The 24,803-nt window shown below is 37.0% G+C and overlaps 1 long non-coding RNA gene across 3 annotated transcripts in view; it reads left to right on the plus strand.

The window, feature by feature from the left end:
- Positions 1 to 24,803, plus strand: part of LOC121318550 — a 68,184-nt gene that overhangs the window by 13,182 nt on the left and 30,199 nt on the right. The window contains exons 4-5 of one of the 3 annotated variants that reach the window (XR_005950619.1): positions 257 to 343; positions 1,122 to 3,218. This is a non-coding gene — a long non-coding RNA (uncharacterized LOC121318550). Of the gene's footprint in view, positions 1 to 256; positions 344 to 1,121; positions 3,219 to 24,803 lie in introns of those variants that run through there. The other 2 variants (XR_005950618.1, XR_005950620.1) reach the window with 2 other exon arrangements.

Here is a 24,803-nt window from a genome sequence, read left to right on the forward strand (position 1 = left end):
TGAACTTACAGTTGTGGCAGCATTGTAAGTCATTAACATGCTTATTTCCTATGTCTTCTACTGTGCAGGGTGCCTGTATCTCGTGTAAAGAAGGGCACTGCTCTTATTCATTATGCACTGACTCTCATAAAAGGCTAGATACTTGATATGGGTTGAGTCACTTTGTCCATAGATGAACAGGAGGTTGATGTGCCCTTTTCTCTACAAGAGAGGGGAATAAAGTATTTAATGGGATCATGTTTGCTTTTTTTACCAGGATTAACTCTGATGTCCCATCTTATTGAAAAGGTTTCACATCCTGATGGGAGTTTCCAGTCTCATAAATTGAGAATCTACATTATTTGTAAGTGACAGGGTTATTGTTTCTTAATATAAGGGCATTTCTCTTAAATATGCAAATATAGTAAAATCTGCAAGTTTACGGAAATTTTGACTCTTTCGAGTCAGCAACTTATACTGAACTTTTAAGAACTTTCACTCCTGGAGAAAATCCAAAGGTTATGGACAGCATCTCACCAAATTTTGTATGAAAAAGATATGTCTTGACTCTGTCATAAGGGTAAATCAACAGTATTCAAGAAGAGTGACGTCTTTAGTCACGTCAGCAAACTAGCATTTTTTTTACTTGATAAAAGGAACTTTAATGTGACTGAGCTAGAATTACTGTTCTGGTTAATTACATTTGTGGATTTTCCATGAACTTACAAACAAATTTAAAACCATATAAGTATTGTCATTGGAATAGTTCTGCTTTGCATCATGTATAAAATATCATGTCCAATTAAATATTTGCATCTTTAACTCACTGTAAAACTGTCTCTCAGGGAGGACACAAACACAATTAAAACAATGAACTCATCTGAAACCATCAGAACATTAATATAGAAACCAACAGACATCCTTAACCTAAATTCCTCATGTATTCAATTAAGGAATTTACGAAAGGGTCATGTAATGTTCAAGCCATCCTTAAAGTTAGCGTGGTCTGTTTTGACAGCCAGGATTGTTATTGGAGAGAGCAGAAACATTTTGAAATATTTTCTTCAGATTTTCTCCTATTCAAATTCAAATTGAACTGCTTTTAATCACTTTTAAAACCGATTGTTTTCTTTTTAAACCAGGGGAAAGACAGGATTTGAGCTCCTTGGACTGAAGACTTTTTTCATTAAGGGGCCTCTAACAATATAATTTATCTGCTTGTTAATTGGACAATATTTTCAATTACAGAAATCTCTTGAAAAATGTCTACTACTGTTCTATTTCTCTTCAAGGTCAAGCACAATATTTAAGGGGCCTTCCACCCCTAGTTTGTTTGGAGAGGATTATTCGCACTAGAGTTCAGTTAACACCTTTCGGTTCGTTTGTGCAGATGTGCAATGTCAATAGTATTAGTTTCACAGAGTGTGCACGAAAGAAGTGAACTAGGATTCATCTGAAAGGGTGGTTTCGGCTCAGCTGAGGGGGAACTGTAATGTGTTTCCTCTTAAAGTTGGGCAGTGTGAAAGCAATTGCATTAGAATTCACAATGCAACAAAAAACGAATTAACTGGTGGCGATGTAATGCATAACCCACTGCATATATTATAATTTATAATTATTATAATTATATTATTATTTTTACGTTATATATAAAAAGCTTGGTCTCTTGGATAATTGGTCTTTCTGACTTAACACACTTTTTCTGCGTTTGTGTCATTACAATACAATCATATTGAGACGAGAAACAGGGATTGATAGGGACTGCTTACAACTCACCGATGTCTGTATAATGCCACTGACAATGAAACAGCCGACAAAAATTGAAAAAAAGCGTTCCTCCTCATCTGTCGCCTTTGTAAATGTCTCCTCCTTGCAAATAAAGCAGCACAAAAACATTGGTTTTGCTCAACTGTGTTTTTATGCTTGTATAAAAAGGGGTTACAGTTGTGTAAAAATCATAATTTTTGTCTTGTTTTGTATAAGGATTGCTGTTAGTGTGGTACGGATATGTACTTGGAACTGAAATGTATTATCTACATTTAAATGATTGCCAAATGTGTGTCTGCAAAGTTACTGGTGTGTATTGTAGCCAGCTGTGGTAAAATCCAGCATGAGGAAGTTATCCTGACCAACATAATAAACTGCTGATTTAGTTAGAAACCTCAGAGTGTTTTTTGTTTCTGTGTTTGTGCATTGCTAATAATTTAGCTGTTTAGTGGTTATCCCAGAGTGAGCTGCTGTGGCCCTTGGGGCATGTGTGACTGAGTTATCAGGTCCCTAAATCTGTTTTATTAAGGTAATAGGACAGAAAGGTAACATTTGTTACATTTACTAAAACAAAATAATACAAATGTATACCTTTATTAAAAATGTGCACCGATTAATCTACTAAAACAAATAATGCCCATAAATGAACCGATCAAAACTTTTAATTGAGTGACAGCCCTAATTTTATGTTATATGAAACATAAATTGAGTAATGGAAGTGGGTTGTTAAGCTCTTTCCTGATAGTAGAATTTTAAATTAACACTGCAAAAGCAATTGATTTGTAATTGTTCCTATAATAACAATAAATTGAGTTGTAATAGGAAAATCAGCTACTTATGTACATTTTAAGGCATACTCCATTTAATTTAAATTGACTATGATGTACAACCATATGGTACGGTACAGTGTGTTAATATTTTTGAGCAGCACATCTAATTAACAGCAACACAGTTTGATAGTTTGGCATTTGGATGATTTTTCATTATTGCAAATTATCATTTATTAGCAGTAGTCTACATAACCATGCATTATAGCTATATCAACACCAACGTCAATATCTGCACATCAAAGCTGTCACACACAGACAGCATTGTAAAACCAACTTCAAGGGAACCATAGTTTATTTGCTTTAGTATATGTGAAAACCAGCCCCCACTCCTCTCTCCCCACGCTGCATTTAAGGTATGTGTTGTTTTTCAATTAACATGTCTTGAGGGGTATTGGGGGAGCTTGTGCTACAAAATGCCTTGTAGTAATGAGTTTAAAAACAAAAATAAAAAAAATAAAAAAGTTAATCATGGCTTAACAAATACTGACTTGTTTTTTTTAATTAATGTAACTAATTTGAATGAAATATTTTGTGAATTTCCATAAAACACCATCGTCTTTTAGACGTGTCATTTTGGGAAATGTAAACAGGCAGCTGAGGTTTATCAAGGTATATTTGCTGTGTGCTTTTACTGGCATTATAGCTGTACCCTCTCACTTAACCTGTGCCATTTACCTTATGTCAGCTTCCTGCACTGTGCAAATGAAAGACCTTTGAAGAACACTTTTTTTCATGCTCACTCAAGTGCATTGGCATTATCACTCAGTTAAAACCTTTTTCATAATGTTAAGCTAAATTAGTCATTTAATTGTGTCTTTGCATGCCTCACAATTAATTACAGTAACATAACTTACTGTGGAATTACCGACACTGTGAAACAGTTGTTTAAGTGTAATCTTTCATTACATGTAATATAAACTGTGCAGGTACCTGTGAAATTACGGCTCTCTCAAACAAAACTTTAAAACTGACTCACTGCACAACACCTGTGTCATATCTACGTAGCTTCTCTGCAGGTCACTAGTGTTTAAAAATACAGGCCCCATGCATATTACAATTGTAGGCCTAAATCAGAAATAAATTACAGAAGTGGCTAAGAAACTGTTTTGCAGATTTCCGGGTGGGTTTTTCCAAGCTTGGCATGCTTTCAGTTTTCTGATATTAAGAAATTGATTTGTGGTAATCTGTAATGCTGTTATCACAGAGTGTAAAAGGAACACTATGAGGGAGTGCCACACAGGGCTGGCATTAAGGGCTGCCAAGCCACCTGCATGCGCTCTACTGCACACATGCTGAGTAATAGTCTCCCAGTCCTCAATTTGGAATACAGCATCCTGCTAAACAAGTTTGGATGCAAACATGCTTGTCCTTGTCAGTTTGAAAATGGAAGTAAATGAAGGCTGCCTGCATATTGAAACATGTGATATATTATGAGTATTTGTTCTTTAACAGTTTGAGTTAGAAGTTGCCTTAGTGCCTGCCTTTTAGAGTTATAGTATGATTGTACTGTAGTCATATTTGCTTAATGGTATTACTGCATGGTTGAGAGTATGTTCTCTAATGTTTGCTTGCTGGGCTGGATTTAGCCTGATGCTGTATAATACAAACTAGCTATCTGTTCTCTGATTGGCTGTAACAACCTTGAGTACAGTGGGGTAGCTAGGAATGGAAATTTGGGTGGGCCCCAACTTCGGGTGGACAGGCAAGTACCTAAGGTCTGACGTCACAGGAAATAGTTTACATTGCAAACACGATTTAAATCAATTAAAACTCTGAATACATCAAATATCTCTCCGGAGTTTGCGCAGAGCAAAGTAGCCAAGACTGAGAATGTATAATGCCGCGTGAAGCAAGGCAAACATTATTTGCAGTTTATAACAGTTGTTGCACGTATACACTACAAATACAATGCACATATGCATAAAACCCACAGAAACAAACACACTGCACAATAACCACAAAAACCGTTTCATTTGACAAAAAAGCGCAAACACAAACTCAAAAAACCCCCAAACAAAAAGCTGTATTGCTTTTTTCTTAGCTGTATTGTAATCTCTTAGCTATACTGATAACTTGTTACCTCTGTAACTCGCCCTGCATAAGGACGTCGACAAGCAGAAATTAAATGAGGCTAAGTTCCTGCTGCCTTCAAACCAAAACTAAAATGTTAGCTGTGCTGAGAATACCTCGTTTACCGCTGAATATGACTGCTTTCGTTTTCACTGCATTTTCTCAGGTACAGCTAAACATATTGCGTTGCCTGCAAAAAACGTAACAAACAGACAAAAATATATTTTTTAAATAGCCTTGAGTGACACATTCAGCAGCATTTTTCAAGTTTTCTAAAACGTTTTAAATTATGTTGACACGCTAATGAAGCAATTTCCATAAATCTTATACATGAAAGAAAAGTTAACGGCACACCTTAAAGACAAAACACAAAAGTTTTTGTATTGCTTTACTACGTAGAAATAATTATGAAGTTTTAAAACCAGAGATACCTTCAAAGTATTAATACATTGTAACATCATACATATCACTGACTTGCCAGGTCATTGTACAGTAGTATGACTCGAACACCAATCATGAAATCGGTGTTTGACGGCGTTGTAACCATAGTAACCAAATGCATGGCGCTGATAAAAGTATGAATTCAGAGTGTAAAATACTGTTAAGAAAATGCCTATTTTTTCACGGTGAATTGCAAGAAGATGAAGGCAACTTATTTTTTTTTGCCAATGCCCGTCTACAGTACACATTCCAAACACACTCATTTTTTAGTTCTCAAAATATTTTTAAGACAGAAAACTGTCTGTATGGAACATTCCCAACCACTATATCTCCCATGTAAACCAAAATGTTTTAAGTACACAGAAATAAATGTACTTAAATATATTAGTAGTGAATGTATTTAGTGTCACCAAACCAATGAGAACACACATTAAATTTGAAGCAATTACTAAATACAATGAAAGTCAGTCAATTACTTACCATTGCCTAGTCAGTATCCTCCCGTCTCCACTCCACCGTCCTTACACAGGATAAAGCGTTGGGGCTTGCAGTAATAGTCATGACACTCCAGAAAATCGCACATATCGTTTCAAACAATTTAAAGCTATTTGTCAGCATTCGGTCAGCTGTCTTAATCCTGTTCACTCGAGCCTTTCTACTAATCTAAACTCTTAAAATCGTGTGCATATTTATTTTGCCATGTTGACCGCCGCACTGCTAGTTGCTTACTTTAAAAACGCACATTAAAATAAACTTCCTTTTTGAACAAATCCGCGCCAACTGCCTCGCAAGCTGTCAATCAGACGTGACTTGCACATGATTCGTTGTGTGAGAGGAAGATCCATCCCAAATATGGCATCACAATTACTACATTGATTTGATTGGCTAAAGCCTGCGCATTTAAAAAAAAAAAATAGCCTATTTGACCAAAACTTAAACATCTGCCTTGGGGGTACACAAATGACGTTTATTATTATTATTTTTTTTTTATAAATGTACTTAAACTTGGCATTCACATAGACTCAGATTTAGGTGGGCCTGCATGCAAACTGGGTGGGCCGTGGCCTACCTGGGCCCACCGTGGCTATGCCACTACTTGATTATTATTATTATTATTATTATTATTATTATTATATTATTATTATTATTATTTCACCCTGTTTGCTCCTGTATATATACATCTGAAAAAGGCTCTAATTGAAATAACAACAAGTTAATGTTTGCCATGAAAATACAAAATTTCTTTAGGATTTAAGGCAGGATTTTCAAGTTTGTAAATGATAACTACAGTGTTAATCAAGAAATCGGTATAAAGCATTGATTTTGGCATTTTCAAGCAGTTGTTATGTCTATTTCATTATTAAATAATTGTCCTAATGTGATTTCCAAAAGTATGTTGATTTACGAAACAATGTTAATATCTTAATGAGCAGTGCTTCCTGTGACTCTTTCTTTTGTTTGCATGGGAATTTAAAAACAAATCTGTGTTAATTGTCATCATATATCAGGAGTTAATTTGCACTTGGAAAAAGATGGTTTTAATTAACGAAAGAGTATTTAACTCACCTTGAAACAGACAGTCTGTGATGCAGACGATCCAAGAGTCTATATGCCCAGGGTTAATTTCTTACTAAATTTCCTACCTCAATAATTAAGTATTTGTAGTTATGAAAATATTTTATCCTTTTTTATACTTGAGGTTATGAATGACATGTATTCGTTTATTTTAACCATTTGTAACAGAACGTTTGTTGTATTGCTAAAATGATATACCGTTATTTGCACCCAGTGTAATGTTACTACCAAGAAATTATCAATGCAACTGTATCTTATTTGAATTCTGCATACATTATATGTAGGGGTCTACTTAAATTGTGGTAAATGTATGTATTTTTTGCAGGTAGGTTAAAGAGTAAAATTAGGATTTCGCTGACATTTCACTGACCTGTTTAAATATTAAATAACCCTAAGTAGACAATATTTCAGAGCACTATAAATGCCTAAAAATAGTGGTACTTGCTTCCTTACTAAAATAGAGTGCTGTCATTTGTTAAAGGCAAGCATGCAACATCCCCCAGCAGTTGCTTCCGACATTCTCTGTCTGGTGTTGCCTTGCCCATGCATTGAGACTGCACATCTGCATCTACTGAATTGGTTGGAAGTGTAAGGCAAAGCTTTCCCAAGTTATACATAAGTGGAAATCGATTAGAAACACTCCCAAAACTCGGTTACCCAAGGGTATCTGGCAAACTTTAATAAAGGCAATATATTCGGCACATTCATTGTCATGTTAGTTGTCCCACCCAATAATTTATTTTATTAGTACTGAGTCAAAACAAAGAAAACATGCCTATTTGGGTCTAAAATTGCAACTGCATTTAAAAAGTAAGCAGCGGGTTGTTTGAAGCGAGGTGGCTATGCTAGATCGTACCTGTAGTACTGATTTAACTTGGCTACAACCGACAGGAATACCTTCTGTCTGCCCTGACTTTCCAGTTTGTTTTCTGAAAGCTGTTTATTTTCCGTTCTGTTCAGCAGCCTCTAGCCTTTAGTTTAATGTGTGATTCTGAAGTTAAATAGCGATCAATCGTATTTTCTCCAAAGACACATTACAAGATATGCAAAACAATTACCCTCATCTGCATGTACAGTTTCTCTGGGAAATATCTTGACACAATAATTAGCCGAAATATACTTTGCTATTTTTTTTACTTTGCAGTCCATTCCTGGCATTTTACCTCCAATGCTGAAAACTAGATTTTAGCAATCTAAATCAAAACAATGCAGAACTAACTTTGTCCAACCCCCTTATTTACAGTACAGGTCACAGAAAAACCGGTACAGACGCATTGATAGGTTAATTAAAACACTACTGTCATTTGAACAGTAAACAAGAACGTTAACCGCTTTGGAGTATTTTTTTTATTTGCCTAAGGACTTTTTTTGTGTGTGCCTAAGTGCAATGCACACAGGACGGCAAAGGAATAATAATAAAAAAAGCCTATCTACAGATGGAAGATACATAGTTAGCGTCGCTTGCATTGTACAGTAGATCCCTTAACAAGGTTTTTTTTTTATTTCTATCTTTACTTGTCAGTTAATGCACTGGCCCCTAAAATAGGTGACTCTTGCGGTGACCCCTCAATTTCCCGATTTCCGCAAAATTACGATTTAGGTAAACCCCTAATTGTACGACAGCTGACATCTACTGTAGATTTTATTTGAATTATACAACTGAAATCTTGATATAGAAAACGACATATTAGATATTACAATAAAGTTTCCTCAGGTGATTGCAGAATAGCAATGTGTCCTTGGTTTTTAACACCTGTGTCTTTTCCACACAAGAATGAAGAACAGGCGTCAAGGACACATAGTGATGCACTCGAGATCATTGACATGGAATTTGCCTAAACCTATTTCGTAATGTTGTCAGACCCTTCCTACACTTTATGTACAATGTGCACTTTCACCTTCACACGTTTGTATGCATATAAAATCTTCATATAAAACTGTATATGTTCAGTGGCTACTTGTATCTAATCATATTGACTTTATTATCACAGCAGTGAGCAAAGAGTAACTCTAGAAAATGCATGATTAGAGAAATTCACCAAACAATTAATTATAAACAAACTGTGTATTGGGTTAGGGAGTTCTATGGTAATTTTAAAAGCTTAATACATATATATAATTAAGTGTTACATGCATGGTATACATGTATAATAACTAACAACTACAAACACCAATGGCACTTGAAACTAGGGATTTGGACCAAATCCAAGTTTTGGGGATTCGGCCGAATACTGAATCCATCTCAAAGGATTCGGAATACTGAACCTAATACCGAATCTACAAAAACTGTCAAGAAAACTGAAGGAAACTGTTGAATGAAAAACATACTGGCAGCTACTTACAAGGGATGTGCACAGTCTATAGTTTTGAGCCTTTTAGTTAATAGTATTTTTATTACTGAATGGAAATATATCCCTGAAATAAGATTAAAGTTTGAAACGTACACAATTTACTGCTAGCCCCCTCCCCCCACAACAGAAATTTCAAAATACAGAACGGTTACATTAACTTTACAAGAAAGGAAAGCTGCATCTTTGTGTAATCCACTATTTTCTTTAATGATGTTTCAACCTGTGTCACCTGATCTGAGAGTAGGGCTGCAACAGGCTCCAGAATCTCGGGGCACTTTAAGGAAAGTCAGGTTTTGTAACTCGCCTCTCTAAACTGCAATGTATTCAATAAAGTGAGTGTGAATTGTGCGAACTGTCGCTGAATTATTTGAATTATTTTACTTGGTTGTTACCAAAAGCACACACATGCCTGCGAGCATTGTTTCAGACCTATACAGCAGCTGATTGGCTTTCTGAGTCTCTGACTAGGCAGGACTGTGTGAAGCAAGAAATATTAAACAAATAGAAACTTTACCTGCTGTCACAATGTTAAATGAAAGAATGCAGGGGAGTGCAAAGTTATCCATAATAATGGTGTTGCGCTATTTTGATAGATATTGTTTACTGTACAAAAAAAAAAAAAAATCACGCAATACGATTAATCGTTCTAACAAGGCTCTCCGAATAGAATCGCCACCACAATTAAACAAATACATTTACTAAACTGCCCGAAGCAATTCACACTCACTTTACATGTTGAATACATTGCAGTTTAGCGAGGTGAGTTAAAAAAAACCTGACCTGCCTTAAAGTGTCCTGAGATTCTGGAGCCTGTTGACAGCCCTGTCTGAGAGCTATGAGGAAAAAATTACCGTGATAACTGACCTGAATCTCCCTGCGAAATAAAAACGCACGTTGATTTAAATGCACCGTGTGTGTAACACATATCAAATAGGCCACAAAATAATTTTAAAAATATTTTGATAAACACAGCTGTTCCCAAATAAATCAACTGGTATCGGCACATTAGAATAACGTAACGTAATTGAATTTACTAAAGCATATTGTTCAACAACTTCTTGCACATCTGACAGTTGTAAAGTTACAAAAAATATATATTTTGTGCATGGAATTGTTTTGTTTGTTTTTTTAAATATCAGCCTGATCTCTAGAACACGTTTCACAGACAAAGCAACAAAGCACAACAGTTTGCCGTTACTGTATATTACAGGTTTACTCCATAACTTTACTCCAGAAAAGTGTGATGTGAATGTGCTGTTGCAGACTGGGGTATGTTTGCATTCAGCAGCTGTGTGACATGTTTAGTGTGTGCACCACCAGTAATTTAGGGAGTTGAGAGCTGCGACAGCGTTCAAACGTGTTCTTGTTATTAAATACAACAGTTACGCTGAATACCAGATTAGTGTCTTTTATTTAAATAAGAACTGCACACATTGGAGGGATGTATTAAAATGGATGTGCGTCTGGGCAGGTTTATAGGATTCGGATTCGGTTCACTGCATCCTAAGTATTCGGCCATATCTGAACCCTGCTCAAAAAGTAGGTATTTGGGCCGAATCCTGGATTTGGTGCATATCCTAACTTGAAACATATGTATTTATAGCCTACAATTGTACATACTAAAATACATACAAAAGTAGATCATCATAAGAAAATAAATTCCAGTATTTTTTTCTTTTTAAGCAAAAAAAGCTGTGACAAACTATCAGCCTGAATGAGGGTAAATGACTAATTAAAAAAAAAAAAGTTATCCGTGCCATCTGATTTTTACCCACACGCCAGATAATTGTAAATCAGTCTAACTAAATCACTTAGCATTGAATTCCCATTTAATGGTAATCCTCTGACCATGTAATACTGTGAGAAACTTAAGAATCACTATGGATTCAGAACTGTGTTTGGATACCCACATAGCTCTGTTACGAAGGCCTTATTTTATCATTTGAGGAGCATTACTAAACTGAGACCCATTTTATCTGATAAAGATGCTGAGATGTTGGTTCATGCCCTTGTTCTTTCTTGGCTGGATTATAGTAATGCTCTGTTTGCTGGCCTCCCTGATTGTAATCTATGTCGACTCCAACTGTTCAAAATGCTGTGGCTAGAATGCTCACACGCACTAGCCGTTCACAACATATCACGCCAATTCTTAAATCACCACACTGGCTTCCTGTTAAATTTAAAATTCTGCACACTACTAACAAGGCACTACCTGTCCTTGGTCTTTAATATTTGCAGGAAGCGTTTTGTTGCCCTATGCCCCGAATTGCAGTTTATGATCAGTAAATGCTGAACAATTGCTGGTTCCCAAAAGTCGCTTAAAATCAAGAGGGGCAAGGGCTTTTAGTTGTTATGCCCCCTGCCTCTGGACCTCTGTCCCAATTTCCCAATCAGAAATGCTGGCATTGAATCTTTTAAATTAGTTCTAAAAACATATTTGTTTTCATTGGCTTATTTTTGAACTGGATTGATTGGCCAATGGCTTTTTATTATTTTTTAAATTTTTTACTGTAAAGTTCCCTGGGATGATGTGCATAAAGAGCTCTATATAAAAGTAAATTGTATTGTATTATATTGTATAATAGTATAAGGATCTTGCCTTGTGCTCTGGTGCCTGTAACCTTTGCTCTGCTGTTTAAATAAAAGCACCTAGTGCCTGCACTCCTCCGTGTTTAATTTTCTGCGGTGGCAGAACAACACTTGTCCCTATTAGTAATGATACAGCATTGCCATTAGTATTTGTCCTGAACAGGAAAATGATAGCGGATCCACAGTTAACTTGGTTTTGTTTATTTTACAGTAGTTTTTAACTAGACTTTATGATTGAGCATTAAACTCAGGGATGAATGATAAGTCTGTAAACTCGTCCATCCAGGCACCTGCAAAATTACATTGTTATATTTGTTTAAGGCTTGGTGTATATCGGCTGAATTCTTCCATCTGTGATACCAGTGGCAGTCATTTGTGCTATTTTGGCACAACATAGTTATCCTGATTGTTTCCTGTTTCTAGCTTCACATGCATAGCATATTGTCTTCATTTATCACAGGCGTGCCTTGTGAAATTCAGAAGAATAAAGTACCACTGGAGTAATTGCAGTTGATTACAGTCATTACTAAATAAACCACTGAAAATTCAGTTAGCTGTGTCTATTTCCCATGAATGTTGCAAACTTAACTTAAGAAGCGTGAGTATTTTCAAAAACGGTATTCTGATCTGCAGTATGAAGACCAATAATTATGTTTAAGTGTATAAATCTTGCGTCCAATCGCAGCCTCATATAGCTGATCACTGATGAATACAAGTAAAATCTTGTCTCTATTGATCACCAATATTTTAAATCACCATTTTAATATGTTTAGTTACAGTAATAACTGTACATTATGCACTAAGTTTAAAGAGCAAAGAGCAAATTTATCAGTGTAATTCTACAGGGACTATCCACCAACTACCCAACAATATTACCATTTTCACCTGTCATCCCCTCCATTTTGTTTTCAACTAGGTTATCCAGTTTATTTTACAAACAGAAGCCCAGCCTGAGGGTGTTCTATCAAATGTATCACATTTCTAGCTCTTACAGTAAGACATTATATTTTTCATTGATTTGAACTTCAGCTTACAAGAAAGGGGAGTTATTACACTGTGTGTGGATTCTGTTGCTTTCCTTTGTTTCTTTATTTAATGATATTTATTAAACCAGCTGTGTGAACTATGGTTTATATAGTTATTCTTTAAAGTAACACTTTCATAGTTCTCTGTATCCAAAGATCAATGTATCACTTTTTTTCCCCCTCAAAACTCTAATGAGATGTTCCTTGTAGCTCTTAATAGTGTCTTACTTTGCTGGGGAAAAGTATAATAATTGTAAATAACAGTACATTGTCAGCTATTTAAGGTCCTACAGGTTTGAGTCTGGCTCAGTATATTTTTTAAATTAGTTTAATTGACTCACTCTGTCTCCATGTGTCTGGTTTATAATGGGTTTAAAAGTTATTTGGCTATGTCAAACCACAGAAGCAGACACCAATGAAAGTGCTGTCCAATCTACTTACATATACTGAGAGAAGGATTTTAACTGTAGATGCAGTCGAGATACAACAGATTGAAACTAGTCCCTGCGGCAGTGAACATACTGTAATACACGTGAAAAAACCCAGATCACTTGTAAGACTGCATGATATATTATAGGCAATAAGGGATACGTCCCAGGCAACAGTACATTTTGGATTACAGCTTATATTTAGTCACTTCTTTCTTACAGCTGGGTCAAACCAAAGATGAATCTCAAACTGCAGCTGAAAACTGTGCTTTGAATTATTTCTGCACCCTAGACTATTTTTAAAGCAAAACTAATTCTGATAATGAGGCAATATTGAATTGCCTGTACAGTATATGACAGTACATTATGTTGAATAATAATAGAACATAAGAAACATTTGGCAATGAGAAAATACCATTTGGCCCATCAAGGCACATCCGTTGTTAGCACACCATTCTCCCATACTGGGGAGGGTCTAATTAAAAAGCAAATGCTCCCAGTGTTTTAGATCCTAATATGGCATCTGGTCGACTATTCCATGCATTTAGAACTTTCTGTGTAAAAAGTGCTTCCTACCTTCTGTTCGAAACTTATTTTTACTCAGCTTCCACTTACACCCTCCTACTTTCTGTGCTAAATCTGAAGTTGTGTATTGGGGTAACTTTATCTATACCATAGAGACTTCAGTCAAGTCCCCTTTTCCCCTTTTTTACGAGGCTGGAGAGATGTAATTATTTGAACCATTCTCTTAGCTCGTGGCATTAAGTCCTGGGATCAGACTACTTCACACAGTATTCTAGGTGGGGTCTAACTAGGGCATTGTATAATCTTGCATAACCTCTTGATTTCTAGTGGTGTTTCTAATGGTTTCATTACATTGGTGAGACACTTTTAATGATGGCTCCATGTCACAAAGATGGATGCAGTCGGTGCCGTCAGACCAGAAAATAAACAACAGAGAGGTGGAGTTGGGTGGAGCTGAGCGATTGGTTTCGCTCAGCATTTAATGAATGAACAGAACAGTAAATAAAAAGGTTGTAACAAAAAAAACACAGGACACGGCACTTTCGCCAAATTAAAGAGACAAACAAAACGGACTACACAGACAAACACGGTGAGCTGATATTTTAACTAATAATAATAATAATAATAATAATAATAATAATAATAATAATAATAATAATAATAATAATTGTTATTATTATTTACCTCCGTCGCCAATCCCGTTCTGCACTCAAAGAACACACAACCCCGAGTGAGTGAAAACATGCTGCTTTTATGCAGCTGTACCGAGACTTAATTGCTAATCAATCATTCAATTGGAGTCGCAGTACAACTGCACGTGAATTAATAAAGTGCAATTCCCCGTGCTCACATATTATTACATTTTACTTGCACGTGAAGTGCTGTGCAATCCTCATGCCTAAATACAAATATACATTTTAAACACTCGTGTTACACAGACCCGTTTATATCCCGTGTACCAATGACTATACACCAACATTAACGCACAACATACAACACAAAATATACACGAGCAGGGCACTTTGCCACACTCCACTATAACCCAGAGATCATTTTCAAAGTCCTGTTTCCTTATTTCCATCTTGTTGATTTTATAATTATAACCTGGATTTTTACACCCAACATACAATACTTTATTTTTCTTAACATCAAAATTAATTTGCAGTTTCCAGTTATAGAGAAGGTCCAAATCCCTTTGAATTAGCTGGGCTGTGGTTTCAGAGAGTCCACTAATCTCCCAAGTTTTATATCATCTGCAAATTTAACAATCTTGCAATGTGTATTTTGAGCCAAGTCATTTCTATACATGAGGAACAATAAGGATCTTGGTGTATGCTTGTTAAACCTACTCTTTTTTAGGTATATGCTTATCCAGCATGTCTTGCATTATATCTTTAAATCTGTTCCATTAAACTTCAACTGTCATAACTTTCAGTTCCCCAGCCCAGTCTATTTCACTCCTGTCTCATTCCTTCAAATTTAGCCTTTCTGAAAAGAAACACTTTACTCTGTGTAGCCTTTTGCCTGAAATCCCAGGTAATTTCGAATTTAACCATGTGTTGTGATAACTTGACATGAGAAATTAAGATGTGTTGAACTTAGATAAGTTGCACAAACAACTGCAAGTTAGTAATTAGAGTTGGTTGTTTTCAAAGCTCATTGTTAAATAATTGATAAGACTAATTACGATTTTATATATATAAAAGCAGCTAGCTAATTTTAGTACACTCCTGGGTATATAATTCACTGCGTTCAATATTGAGTTAAATAATAATAATAATAATAATAATAATAATAATAAATAATAATAATAATAATAATAATATATTTAATCATTAAAAATAGATAGCATTTTGCCATTTTTCTTTGTCATTCACGTTATTGATGTGGTTTAACCTGGTGGATTCGGATGCCTGCAAGCTCTCGTTGCTCTGTCAGGGCTAAATCCCGCCAGAGCTGAACAGCTACCAAATGATTTCTCAATGCATGGTGCACTGAGAAATAAGTACATACACCTGCGTTAATCACTTTCTAAAAATAATGCTTTTGATTACCCTAGTACCTTATTGTTTTATTTTATTGTGTTTTCACTGCAGGTGCCATAAAACTAAAAGCGATTCTTTACGTTATTTTGGCAAAAGGGTATTTAGAGTGTATCACGCTACATGAAATGTTGGGACACCAGGATCTTTAATGGAAAACTGGGACTGTTCCTGCTAAACCAGGACATCTGGTCACCCTACAGTTATGATCACTGTGCGTAGGTTTCTGGAACAGTCTTCTTTAATGTACTGTATAGCCAATTTATATTTGTATATTCGAGCTATACATCCTGAGGTATTTAGAGATTCATTCAATTATATATGTTGTCATTTTACTATTATTTTCCTCCTTTACTATTTTTTTATATGTTCTTAAAATAAAATATATAATGACACAGCAGTTTAACTGAAATGTATTCATGAAGATTTTAGAAGAAAATGGAAGTGAATCTGAGAATTCTTGAATTATGACTCTGCCCAGGTTATAAAAACATGCTGAAAAAGGAATGACTCCCTAAATTAAATGATCATATGAACACCTTGTCAGTTCAGAGCTAATAAATTGCCATGTCAATTAAGCTGACAAACGTTTGTATTTATGATGACATCTTTTGAAGAATGATGGTTAATTCTGAAGGTTGTGATTTTACAGTGCTAGAAATGTATAAGCCTTGTGAGCCTACAAACTGTCTAGATACTGTATACAATATGTGTTTAATTACTATGATAAATCACTCAGAGACTGCACATCAGTGTAAATCAGTAGCACACATTTGTGCAAATGAGTAGTGAGTGGGACAGTAAATAGAGAGAAGACAAAATGCTGTTTCTGTGGAACACTAAACCAGGGAGCCGGTGATCGGAGGAAAGAGACTTTTGTAAAATAGCAACATATCTATAGAGTTTTCAATGTATACGTTTTCATTAATTGAATAGACCTCACTATAATGCATTTTGATACTGAAATGGAAATACAATGTCGTTTTATGTAAAAAGTCTGCCTTTTTATTTTCATGTTTAATTTTGGTACTGTATATGGGATTGACGAGTTTAGTGAGGCTGATTAAAATAAGTATAGCAGCTGGGCTCCCACGATCTGATCTCTTTCACGAGAAAAAAAAAGTAGTTCTACAGAAAACTTTGGTAATTCACACCATTCTGAGCACTGTAGGAACATGTTTTCATTCTGTAGTACTTGCCCTTAATTTCTTTCATGACAATACAACAAAATATCAGATAACAATTTGTAACTTATTCAACATGCTGGACTTACTGAAAAAAATAGACCTTTTAATTTATTATTTTTTAATTTCCAGAAATTAAGTTTATAACTTAGGACAAACCCTCATTGCTATGTCATTCAATTATCCCCTATTCATTACCTACTGATTAATCACCACTATTATAAATACCCTGTGTACTCACCCCGCACTTGCTTTTCTTTTGTTTTCACAATGGAAGCTATCCTCGATTACACAGTCTCCGACAAAGACCTGTTTCCTACTGACTTTATTTTGGAAACTGCCTTGAATCTGATATGGCCTGCCCCGGGAACCTCTCGGCAGCAGATTCGATCTGCTGTTATCCCCATCGGCTTTTTCAGCCATCTTGGCACAGAACCATTCTCGTTCCTCTTCACCGATTTCCTGCTCGACGAGTAAGTAGTTCCCGATTTACCAAAGCTCCAGAATCATCACCCGTCCCCCAGCATCCAATATTAAGTCCCGGTGTGGCAAAGTGGTTTGTAGTGCTCCGGTGTATAAGTGATTTGAGTTGCTCCAACAAAGGACAAACACAAAGTTTACCGGTCAGGTTTCTTTAATGCCCTTCAAACCGGGTTTCAAATAATAAAGCTGGCTCTACCCAGCAATGGGTATTGCCAGCGAAAACTGGACTCAATAATAAAGCTGGCTCTACCCAGCAATGGGTATTACCAGCTACAAAACAAAGGGGTTGCAGTCCTGAAATAATAAACACAAAACACGTCTCCAAACTGGGTGCTCTGATGCAGGTGCGGTGCTCTGAGTACTGGTGCTCGTGCGCGTTCAGGTCCGGGCTTGTCGCTGCACTTCTTAATGAACCCACACTTCATTCAAGGTTCCGTCCTTGTCTCCTCCCATCAACCACAACAAAGGAGCCAATTACGGCGTCACGTCCCCCTAAAGTACCCTAAGCCCCACCCCCTCCGATAGCTAGTTCAATCACGTCTCCTCCAATTCATGACTGAAGCTTCGCTCACCGTACTAGGGCGATGACTCCAGGTACCGTAACGCCGCCCTCTTCCTGAATGGCTGGCTCCCGACTGTCCCTGGGATGAACTGCCCAACCATTCAGTAGGAAGCCCGCAGCTCCTGTTGTACAGTGCCCTCACCGGTCGAGAGGGAGATTGTTGATTCGGATTCATTCTCTCTCTGTCACACCCGGTCAATCTCAAAACTCCAACAGCAGCTTCGAAATAAAAACATCTTTCAGTAGATCAAAGATTGACTCTTCCAGCTCTACATAACCTCCCTGCCAACAAGTTCCAGTCACTTTTGCAATGATGGCACACTGGGCCCCAGCTTCCCTGTCTCTGCTCCCTGTTCACTCTCCGTCCCAAGCAGTGGTGGGCACGTGCACACCTGTTCACGGATCTCTCACGCTCCCCTCAGAGCCCCCTCCACTCCGACTCCTGGATCCCCTTCTTAGCAAATTGCTCCCGAGCTTCATCCCACACTACTTCATCAGGCCGCAGGTCCCACTCCCCCTGCGAGTGTCCTGCCTGTGGACATTCAACAAGCCCCCACTTTGCATTTCCCTCTCCGTCCTTCATGGGCATTCAGCAAGCCCTCACTTTTCATTGCCCTCTCTCCGTGTCCTCTGTGAGTGTTCAACAAGACCCCACTTTGAATTTCCCTCACCCCCAGTCCTCCGTGAGCGTTCAACAAGCCCACAAATTGCATTTCCCTCTTTCCTTGTCCTCCATGGGCATTCAACAAGCCTCCAAATCACATTTCTCTCCTTCACTTCCCCCTGTGGGTGTTCAATTAGCACCCATAGTCCCTCTTCCAAATGCTACGTCCTTCAAGGGTGTTCATCTAGCTCCCTCAGCCCCTTTCCACAGAAAACATCTGCCCCTGAGAACCCAAATCTCTTATTCCCAATCTAAAACCAAAAGAATGTTCCAAAATTACTATTATAGTTTCTGTCCACCCCCCTCAATATTCAAGCCCTCTTTTCAGAACTTACTAATCACCCCAACCCCCAGTTCGTCTCCTACATTTTGCACGGTCTATCTAGGGGATTTTCAACCAGACTCAGTCCTATTTTCATCTAGCACTATTCGGAAAAACCTCCTGTCTGCTATTTCTGATCCGCTGTCATGATCAGTCCCTTTGATCCCCCCTTCCCCCCTCCCCCCCTTTCTTATCTCATTAATCACCACTAGGAAGTATTCCAGAAAGAATAGATCTATCCACACCCCATAACTCTTCCATCCCCAGCATTAACAGTTTATTCCCCCATGCAGACTTTTTTATTCAGTACACAACAATAGATCACACCATTTCGCTAATAAAAATAGTAAGTTGAAATGTGTGGCTGGCAAAAGCAGACACCTCAAACACTTTCAAAATCATGCCTATAGACCCCTCATTATGGCATCTTTTCGGAGTTCAGTGGCATAATAAATTCTATTTTTCTGTTTGCCTTACCTTTGGTTGCAGAAGCAGTCCAAAAATCTCCACCCCCCACCCCCTCCACTTTCATTGAATTTCTGGGAATTAATGAGAAAAAATAGATTGCATCTAAACTACACAATGAGAATCATTCCACAAGGTCGTTCTTTCATTTCCTATCTGCTGCAGCTCGCTACTTCTGCAAACTCATTTTCGGATTCCATTATCATAGATTATTTCTGCTCCAAAGAATTACGCCTCTGGAAACTTCTCTGTACTGTACAAGGTATATTTGTATTTGGACTAGTTTAAATTGTAATAATAAAATACCTTGTTTTGAATTCAAGTCATGTAGAACCCAAACTCTATTGAAATAATCAGACTAGACAACATTTCTAGTGAATATAAAGGAACCGTTTTATTAGAAATAAAACTAAATAAAAGACAAATTAAAATACATTTGCCTATCACGTCAGATATTCTTTCTCGGTGTATCTTTATTCTCGGAGCCGGGTACCTCTCTTCTTCACTCAATAAATCTCCTGACGTTCTTTTTAAGGGTCAGTTAAGGGGTTTGTTTTCCTCTGCTGCATTGCTCGTCAATTGCTCCCTCATTCAACAGCCAGGCAGCCGATTACACACACACTTGCAGCAATCCTATAAACCCTGACTGCAGGCTTTTATTCACAGTACAAAATCAATTTAAAAAGTGTATGCTTTTCCCAGGATTCTTTTGATTTAATTCTCTTCAACATATCTGCTTTCAGCTGTCAGCCATACAATTCGTCTAGATGTCAGCACAAGCATCGGCTGCCAGCTATTTGCCAACATTGTCTCGAAGTTCGGGAAAAAGACGCCATTTTTCCAACTTTTTGCCGACATTGGGCCAATGTCAGAATGCTATCTGGGTATATCCAAACACTTGAAGCAGAAGACCTTATTGTTTAACATTAAGGACTTAACACACTCACACATGGCTTATGTTTGTCACAAAAAACCCCTGGGTCTGTTGTAAGGATCTAAACAGTGGTGGATTAACACTATTATTTCTGCTGGCGTTTTCCCCAGGACTGATGTGAATTCAAACCATTCTGACTAAGAAAAGCGTTTTCCTTCTGCTGTACTTGGCCTTAATTTCTTGGACAGTATGACAAAAGATCAAGTTACAATTTGTAACGTATTCAACACGCTACACTTACAGGGTAAGTCTATTGAAAACATTTGATTTATATTTAAAAAATATTTGGCCCTTGATAGTACAGATTGGATGCCTGTGGAAATGACACCCATCAAAGATGACACCAGGGAAATTATAAAATTACAGCCAGGGATAGACTGCCCTTCACATAACATGTAATATCTGTGGTGTTATTAAAACCCATTATGCTCTACTCAGGTCGGAACTTACCCGGCCGGGTCAAGACCAGGTGTCATGCGGGTCGGCTACATGATTTCACACTGCTTTTAATAAAGCAGGGTTGACCTAGCTGACAGATGATAGTAAACAATACCTGGAAGCAGTTTGTCAGACGCTTCCATCCAAGCTTTACTGAATTGAACCGTCGGCCCAAATTTTGATTAAAGCAAATGTTTCTTCATCCATGCTGCAGTCTGGCTCATGGTGTGTCTCATGCAACAAAAATATGGTTAAACAGAATAAACAAAAACGTTCCTTACGGAAGTGAAACCTCCACACAGACATGGCTGATTGTTATTTCATCAGCATTCTATCTTGCTCAACCTGGGTACATGGCTAACACTACGTGGGATTGTGACCAGGGTAGCCAGAGCCCGGGTAGATGTGCCAGTGTGAAAGGGGCATTATAACTAGCTTGGACTCAGTATGGCTTGCACTGTAATGGAAACAAGATCTAAGCAAGGAGTACAAAATTAAAGTACCCTTGGAAAAAAAGAACATGCCTCATTAAAGTAAAAAAAATAAAAATAAATAAAAAAATAAAGAACAAAATTATCTTCAGCACAACAGTAAAGGAGTAAGTGACAATGCAGTTAACACTAATCCAAAATAAATAAAAGCAGAACATATTATGATTCCCAGCTGGTAGCTTTTATTTCCCATGCACACATTTCTCTTGGGTGTATTTTTTTTAGACAAACCCTGTTCTGTATTCTGTACTATCCAGATAATTGGTTGCCAAAACTGTTTTTTTTTTTTCAGTGCTTGAACTGGGCCAGAAGATGTACTACTCTTTTTTATACCTGCTTCTTTTTCATTCTGACAGTTTTATGAGACATTTCTGGCTGTATTAAAACGTTTGTGTTATTGATAGCTATATGACAATTGTATGCACAACAGTATATTAAAGGATTATGGAAGGTCACTGCAGATGGTACTAAAACGCTGCCAAACTAATAAGTTCCTGCACTTCTGTTTTCAGATGATCTCCCTTATAAAATACTTCACTTCCAAATACAGATACGTCTTTGTAAAAATTGTTTAGTAATGGCTTGGCATCTCAGCACATTTAAATTAATGGAAAGACAAAAACAAACTACTGCCTAGTTGAATGTTGATATCACTATGGGGGCGCTGTAATGGCTGGAAAGCACCGTAAACCAACAAACATCTTAAGATAGAACTGGGACATGAATAATTCAAATAGACTGCAAGAGATAAAAATGCAGTACACCTCGGAATAGGTAATATACAGTATAAAGGTATCTTCTTCCAAACTTTCACATTCCTTGTTTTGGTTAGACATTTGTCTCTATGTCCAAACCTGTGGAAGAGACGACCTTATTGTTTAACATCAAGCACTTAACACTCACACATGGATTATGTTTGTGATACAGCAATCTAAACAGTGGTGGAGTAACACTCTATTATTCTTGCTGGTGTTTTCCCCAGGACTGATTTACTGGCCAACTTATTAACATTGCAACATAAAATAAAAATACAGATAAATGAGATCTGTAAAAATCAGGTTCTGTGCTGTTTAGATAAATAAAACCTAACCCCTCATCTTGGAATAGGCCCTAGAAACATCATTTGTGCACTGTGGTACTGAAAGTACTGGGAATAACAATCTTCAGCACAATTAACAACAATGCAAATTACCATTTGAACTGAGTACCAAATATATACCAGAAATATAATAATAATAATATCTTTATTTTTATACCGCTTCTTTCATAGGGGGCCACCATCACATAGTGCTTTACAGCTAGGCTGGGAACAGTGCATTATATGCAGAGTCATTCTAATAATAGATTGGCATCACATAGGTTAATGCTTCCTAATAAAGATCTTCATTGTTGTTTATAACAATCTTTCTTACAGGTTCCTCAGGAGTGCTGACAGTAAGTGGTTTCTCGTAAAAATGTTCCTGGTGACGTGCTGGACATTTAAAGTACGCAGACTGTTTATCGCAAAAAGGGATCATGAACAGTAATGTGATATTCCCTAGGAATTCTAATAATTCTTATACTTGTACAGTGTTTCTTAAGAACAGGATTCAAAAGAGCATCCTAGACATTACTTCTTCTAGGAGTTGCATCAGTTTCTGTTTCTAGTCAAAGCCATAAAATGTTCTTTAAGCAACAAAAACCTTTCATCATTAACCGCAAGAAACAGGTTCATGTGTATCACTGTTGGATTACTGTATAATCATCATTGTAAAAATGAGCTTTTAGTATTTATGATGAAATAAGGATCAGGTTAAATAAATAGCCTTTGAAAGTGTCTTTCCTAACAGAACATCTTGGATGATAATACTGCCTTAAATGGCTGTACATGTCATTTATAAATTGATATTGGGTAATAAGGAAGTGTTTGAAAAAACTACTGGTTATTAAGCAAGTTGGAATATAGAAAATCCTTAATGTTGGAAAAACTAATGATGAAATCTAATGAAGAACAAACGTTACAATTCACAATTGGCAGACATTGAAGTTGAAATGATAAAACAGTTCCCCTCGGGATACATCATCCTCATCTGGATGTTATTTCCAGCTAGAGCCCCCTTTCATTTCTTACCTATCAGTCTTCCAAGTTCAGATGCTTTGTCAGATATCATCACTTACTGGTTTCTTCATCTTGGTCAAGTGAGAGACTATTTCTCTTCCAAATTCCACATGCAGGGTGAATCCAGAATGTCATATATTTGAATTCCTCCATATATGTAGATTACTGAAGAACCCATGCAGAAATTCTATGTGCCAAATATTTTACAAATATTATGCCAGAATGTTTTACATCCATATATATATATATATATATATATATATATATATATAATTCTCTGTTTTTGTCATACTGTTGTGATACCTTTTATGTTTTTGCCAAAATTGAGGCCATCTGATGCTATACTATACCACAACCTGTGAAGAGAACAGAATCACATTCTCATATTTACTGATTTAATGACAGTTCTATCCCGACAGTATAATAATCCCTGTATAGGTCCCAGTGACAACCCTCTTCAAGTCTCTCAGCTTTTTCTCATATAAATATGCAAGGCGCTTCCTTTGCCTTAGATTCACTTACAGGTATAAACAGGAGCCTTGACTGGGTTCTAAAACAGTAGCTTTTATTACTTTAGGAATAGGCAAATAGGCAAAATGCAGAACAGAGCTTTGTGCTATCTTGAACTTCTCTCCACTCCCTAGCCCCCTCTCTACACTACAGTGGCCCTTAAAGTTTATCATGTATACCCTCTTATTAAAGTAGTGCCAACCATGTAATACAATGCTAACTAATTCAGTACACAATGTTACAATAAAGAATTAGAGGAACATTTTTACAAATACATTTTTGTTTATGTCACAATTTGTGTTGGCTTTATGCCCATCAAAAATAGAGGGGGTGATTACACCATGTAACAATTTTTTTTTTTTTTGGTTCCTGGGTAGTAAGTGTTATTTCCTAATTGCTTATGCCTCAAAAGTATAGAAAATGGCTATTATTCCCCACAAACTTTGCTTTTGTGACCAGGACAGTGATATTTTGAAATTTACCTAGTTTCCAGAACATTCCAGATAGATTCAGTGCTGAGTAAACTTGGAGTAACTTCTAGAACTTTCTAGAACTTTTCAGTAATATAAATAGTAGTATAAATACAGGGGCCTTAAGCCCACCAGTTCAGTTTAGTTCCAGCTGCCTAAGTGGATACATATCTGCATTTTTCTGAGATCGCATCAAGAGGCTGCAATGGTGGCATTCCTGATGGGTCTCCAAGGCGGTTTTACCAAGTTTCCCTGCTATCTTTGCCTTTGGGACAGCAGGGACACCAAGGCGCACTACCACAGGCGGGACTGGCCACAGCGGACCGAGTTCTCTGTGGGGAGGAACAACGTCAAGTGGGAGCCACTGGTGGACCCCCGGAAGGTGCTGATGCCACCACTGCACATCAAATTGGGCCTAATGAACAATTTGTCAGAGCTCTAGATAAGGAGTCGGCAGCCTTCAAGTACCTTCAAGACTTCTTCCCTAAGCTGTCTGAGGCAAAGGTCAAAGCCGGTGTCTTCGTCGGACCACAGATAAAGAAGATCCATCAGTGCAATGA

This window comes from Polyodon spathula, chromosome 1 (genome assembly GCF_017654505.1).
Source record: "Polyodon spathula isolate WHYD16114869_AA chromosome 1, ASM1765450v1, whole genome shotgun sequence".
In the NCBI taxonomy this organism is placed as follows: domain Eukaryota; kingdom Metazoa; phylum Chordata; class Actinopteri; order Acipenseriformes; family Polyodontidae; genus Polyodon; species Polyodon spathula.